Here is a 5,913-nt window from a genome sequence, read left to right on the forward strand (position 1 = left end):
TGAATAAAAAAAATGTTAAAAATCACTTGGTTTTGACTCTTTTTCCTGGTATGACGAAGTAACAGAATAATAGAAAACTTAAGTCTTGTACTATTTATTATTCTAGTGTTGAACTTGCTGCATCTCTGTTGTATCAAAAGGTTTAGGGTTTTTAGGTAGGCATCAAATGAACTGAACTCCATAAGTTTTCTATGCCAAAACAAAGTACTATTCAAGTGGAAATCTAAAAAGAACAGTATTTAAAAAATAATGTTAGAGCAGATTTTTGGCTGTCTGATCTGTGTGTTTAGGGGTGGTGGTAGTTCTTTCCACCTTCCCAGATAATTTAAGGTTAATGAAATCAATATAACTTCAGTAAAAGGTGCTTGACTGTTACATGCTGCATTCTGACGTGATACTGTAATGTAAAAAAGGTTTGGTTGTTTTATGCCTGTGTGTGGATTTGGCAGAATGTAAGATTTCTGTCTGATTGTGTTGGAAAATTTTTAAAGCAGGATTAACTGAAAGGTTTGGTCTGACAATTGCTCTCACCTGTTTTTGGATGAATCACTTGGCATGGTTAAAATTAATGGTTAATGTTCACAGAAGCTTTCCTATAGAAATAGAAACTGTACATCTTGACTTACATCTTCCATCTACATTTCACTGTTATCTCATAACTGGTTTACACGGGGAGTTTGCATAAGATGCAATTCAAAGACCAACACTGTACATAGTTTGGACTATATTATTATCTGTTTCATATTTAATGAAAGGATTATGCGTCTACTTCAGTCACTACTCACCACAGCAACAGTGACACAAAATGTCATGTTAGAGGCCTTTTATTAAAGGTCATGATTTTCATCACTACATTGGTTAATTAACAAATGTAGGTAGTTTAAAGAAGTTAATTTTGTTTATAGCCTCAACCGTTTAAAGATGTCATTGAGCGCTCATCCTGAAAGCCTTGTGATTTTATGTTCAGGTGGCAAATGACCTGCATTAATGTAACAGTGGAAACATTCCAATATATTATTTGGGTTCTGATAATTAAACACTTGTTTGCGTTCTCCTTAATGCCATAGAGCTCTAATGTACTGTGCATTTGTTTTCTATCCCTCTCGTCAGTTATGCACTAGTACCATACAGCGTAAACAATTTCTTTCTACAGGAAGAAGTACTTCAGTATCCCTAGTTCACAAAAATTAGAACTGTTGGGCTGAACAGGCCATTGATTTGACTTCCTGCCTCATTCTCCTCTTTAAGGTGAGGGCTTATTTTTTCACTTTAGTTTTCTCGACAAAGTTTACCATATATTGATATTTTATTACAGTAGTTTGCCAAGAATTCTAAGAATAAAATCAGAAAGCAGGTTTCCTGCTTTGTAGATTAAGGTCAATGCTTCTCTCTCATGATTGTAACCTTTTCTTTATTTCTGAGTTACTTTTCCAAATATTCTTATTACACTCGTTTCCCTTGCAGAAAGGGAACAGATAGACTGGCTGCTTCCATGCTGTTCCCAACCCATTTTAACTTGTAAACCACTGGAGCGAGTGCTACTGTATTGTGTGCCTAGACCCCTCAACAACCACATTAAACGTTTGTGTTTGAGATCGTAAGAGAAAAACAAAAAGTCACAGTCTATTGTCAACATCTGCTTTTAACAGCTCTCCCATGCCATTCCTTTTTCCTGAAAGAAAAAAAAGTTTCTGACAGTACTGCTAACAAACTTTGAACAGACAATGAGCTTATTTCAAAGTAATAGTAGTCTCCCTGTTTAGTCATTATTTAAACACATCTCAGTTTTGTATTCCTAGTTTTAACACACCTCAAGATGTCTTTGTCATAAGGATTTTTTCTTCAAGATGCAGTAGTAGGACTGCTGTCCTAGCTAGAAGACCAGAAAGAACATCAGACCTGATGCAGTTCTGTGACATTGATTGCTTGTTTTCTGTTGCATATAGAACAAATTCGGTGCTGAAAGCTCATTGCTTTCAACAGTTTGCAGATGTGATTTAATCTGCATTATTACTTCCTTGATACAAATCCATTGTGCAATTGGTTATGGTTTAGTGTTGTTTTTGCTTCTTCCTCCTGTGTCAGTTGTAAGGGTGGCTGGAGCTGAACCCAAGTGTCAATGGATTTGCATAGAAGAATGATCTCTTCTGGCCAATAGAGAAAGAGAAAAGAAGGAAAAAGGTGAAATACCAACTTATATTTCTGAGCTTCTAGGGTGAGTCTACAGGTCTTTTTTGTGTACATTGACTTTTAGTAACATTTAAAATGACCTGATTTTATACAACGTAGATCTTAAGAATTACAATGGCAATCAATTTGTTTTTTGTAATCTAGTTTGATGTGGACATCAAATTCATTATATATTAAATTATTCTAACGTTCATGTGGACACATCTACTTCAGTAGTCTGGCAGACTCCAGAGAGACAAATCTGTATCTGAGCCCTTGAAGTAGGTGTTGGAAACAGGATGGTGGAATGCTGCTTTTCTACACCGAAGAAAGTCAGAATCGGCTTTCAGTCACTCTGTGTGCTCTTAAGTGTTGTGAAAGCAGAAATCATGTTCGTTGTAAACAGCATCAGTAACTGGGCCTCGGAAACAGGCCAGAAATGTGTTAGGAAACAATTAGGACAACATTTTTTAGAGTAGTAATGGCTCTAACTGTAGCTTCAACTATAGTTTTCCTCTCATAGCCTTCCCCCCCCCCCCCTTTTTTTCCTTATTTTCTAATTTCTGCATTTTTAAAGGTGACTTTGAAAGCTTGTGTTCATTAAAAAGATGTAAATTGGTTTTGTTGTATATTTTTGGAGATGGTGGAAATGGGAACAAGGTTATGGACTGCATACTTTTTACTTTCTTTAAAAAGAAGGCAGTATCCTGGCCTTCCTTTCAGCAGAGATTATGGAAATGGCTTAATTTTGAATGATGGAATCTTAAGAACATCCAGGGACAGCCTATCTGTTCTTAATAAAGTCTCGGGGAGTCTTGCCAGTGAAAAGCACATCATGTTCTTAGTCACATTTTTGCTTTTAACATTTAAATGACTTTGGAATCCATTTTATAAGACGTACTACATTATGCAACATCTTTCTCCGTCATTGTAATGGACTCCACTGTCTGCATTAGCTACTGCATCCTGGATTTCATCTGCTTTCACCCTAGTCAGTCAGCCTACTGACTATACAAACTGTGTCTCAACTGTGGGGTTTGCCTTTTGCTTACAGGACTTAGATTTGATGATGGGTGTTTACCATTACTGTTTTGTATGGTATATACATTTAAGAAGGCAACCAAAGAATGTTAAGATTTCTTTTCTGATAATTTTTTAAACCCAATAGGATGTTTAGAGCTCAACAAAAGCTTTTATTATTGTTATTATTTAGTGAAATGCCAGAAAAATAATTTGAGAGTTTTATTAGTTGCAGCTCACTCTTGCCCAGACAGCTGTGCTCTCAGCATGTTGTCAAAATAAGACTTGTCTCAGAAGCCAAAGCAGCCTAGGAAGCTAATCAATTTAAAACACCCAGCAAAAGTTATGGGCCTCTCCAAACTATTAACAGTATTTAGCAGTCTGTCAAGGCATAGGAAAATCACTGTCAGAGTAATACCATGTTTTTCCTGTTTGGTATTAAGACTGTTACTGCTTTCTGATCTGCATTCTGGAAAACAAGAAAACAGCTAGGTAAGGGCAGTAATGATTAGTAACAGTTCATCTAGTAAGTGAAGATGATGAGAGCAAAATGTCCTGTCTAGGAAAAGCCCATCTGGAAGAAGAGCTCCAATGGAAAACCTCTGAAGGTTTTAGAAAATTGTCTGAAAGAAATAACATCGCTATGTATTTTGCTAGCAGTATTTGTTTTCTGTAACTGTGGGACCAAATTGCACATCAGTGAATCCTCTATGGGATGGGGAGGGCTACCTGCCAGTGACTGTGTCCAGGAATTCAACAGGTGCTTGAAAAGAAGCAGGCTGAAAAGTGCTCCGTATCCTGATGTGTGCTATTGCTATCTTTCATTAATTAAAATCACTCAAAACCCCCACAATATTTATAAAAGCATAACATCTCCTTTTGGTAATATCTATTCTATAGCTGATGCTTCATTTTGATTCAAACTATGTTGTCTTACAATGTGAGAATCTCTGTGCTTTTTGAAAGTCCCTCATAACTTACAAATCAGTTAAACGTTTTTGCATGAATGACAACCGAGGATTTGTGCCTGCAAGTATCACTGCATGAAGTGGGCTATTTAAAGCAAAATCTATTTGCTTCAGATAAAAGGAAAATGCTCTGAATTTGAGTGATATGTCAAAATGTCAACCAAATTGTCAGCCAAATGTGGCGGCTGTTCTATTCTTAGGTTCATTTTATATAAAAGATAACTGAGGAACGTTGTAGCTGGTTTTGTTTAGGGAAAGTAATTTTTTTTTGTTAAAAATGACTTTTTCAGTAATCATCTTTGACAATGAACAGCTGAACTTTTATCTAGGTTTCTGAAAAAAACACCTGCCTGTTTCCAAAATGTTAAGAAATCTGTATCTTCTATGCAGAACAGTGTTGAACACTATGAAAGATCTAGCCCAGTTTTCTCCTATATTCTTCTGTGCTTTCTTCTGATGTTCTCCAGCCGCCCCTGCTGCCTTTCATTCCAGCAGTCCTAATCAAAGTGCAACATACTGCAAGGTAAAACAAGCAAATATCCTTGTGTAACCCTTCTCAATTCCTCCATTTCCTTTGCCTCCGGTTATAGGAGGCATCTATTAGTTCCTCAAACTTTGCATCTTGTCCTTAATCTATTCTTTTCCTTCCCATGGAGGCCTCCCTCCCCCTGCCCCAGCCCTGCTGCACTCAAGGGAAGTTGTGTTTTTTCTCGATTCCCCACTGTTAGCCAGTGCCTTGCCCTCTGTTCCTCAGCAGGCTTTCAGGCTGAAGCCTTTGTTTTGTTCAGAGCTGTTCCTCTTTGCTCGGCAGCCCTCAGCAGGGATGTTGCTAGTACCATCTAAGCACTTTGGACAGATCTTTGTTCAGGAAACTTAAAAACAATTGATTGTCACACACACAAAAGAATAGCAATCAAGAACTAAAAGCTCTCCCAAGATGCACACGACACGACTCTTCCAGTACAAATTCTAACTTAAAAGATGTGCACATTTTACTCAAATGAGAATGTTGTACTTACCTTGGGTTATTAGAAATGTAACATAACAACATAACAACACATAAACAAAACGCTATTAAAATCAGTATGAGTTCCAGGTTAGTTTTTTAAGAAGATGAGGGGAGTCAGCAAAGGAAGGATAGAAAGAAAGACAGACTAGATTTAATTGTATAAACGCATGCAGTAGGCATATATCGCTGTGTAGATAAGGAATTATATGTTGGCAAGGTGGAACTAGATCTAAAATGGCAAGATGGCATATTGAAAGAGCAGCACTGTGTTTACGAATGCTCAAGCCTACGTTCATGTGTTTTCAGCGTGTGTGTATAAAAGGGGTGTAAACGGCTAATAAAGGCAAATCATTTCCCAGCGATTCTGGAATATGCAGCAGCTTTAGTATTATGGCTTTGGTCAGATTCCCTCATATACTTCCCTCACTTAATCCAGCTGGAAACATGGTTTAAAAGCTACATCCCCTAGTAAAACAGATACCACAGCTGTAGTTGAGTTCTTCTCGGTAAATTATATTGCAAATTGTGAGTTTTCTGTAGGGTTTGTTGAGCTGAATTGACCTTTTGTGACACAGCTCTATTCTCTTTAGCAATCCTCATGTTTTGAAACCAATCGATAAATTGAGCAGTAACAAATCACCAGGACCAGATGGTCTTCACTCAGGACTTCTAAGGGAATTAAAATGTGAAATTACCAGACCGCTGCTGTGGTATATCACTTAAATCTGCCTCATTGCAAAGAATAGC

This window comes from Cygnus olor, chromosome 9 (genome assembly GCF_009769625.2).
Source record: "Cygnus olor isolate bCygOlo1 chromosome 9, bCygOlo1.pri.v2, whole genome shotgun sequence".
NCBI lineage: Eukaryota > Metazoa > Chordata > Aves > Anseriformes > Anatidae > Cygnus > Cygnus olor.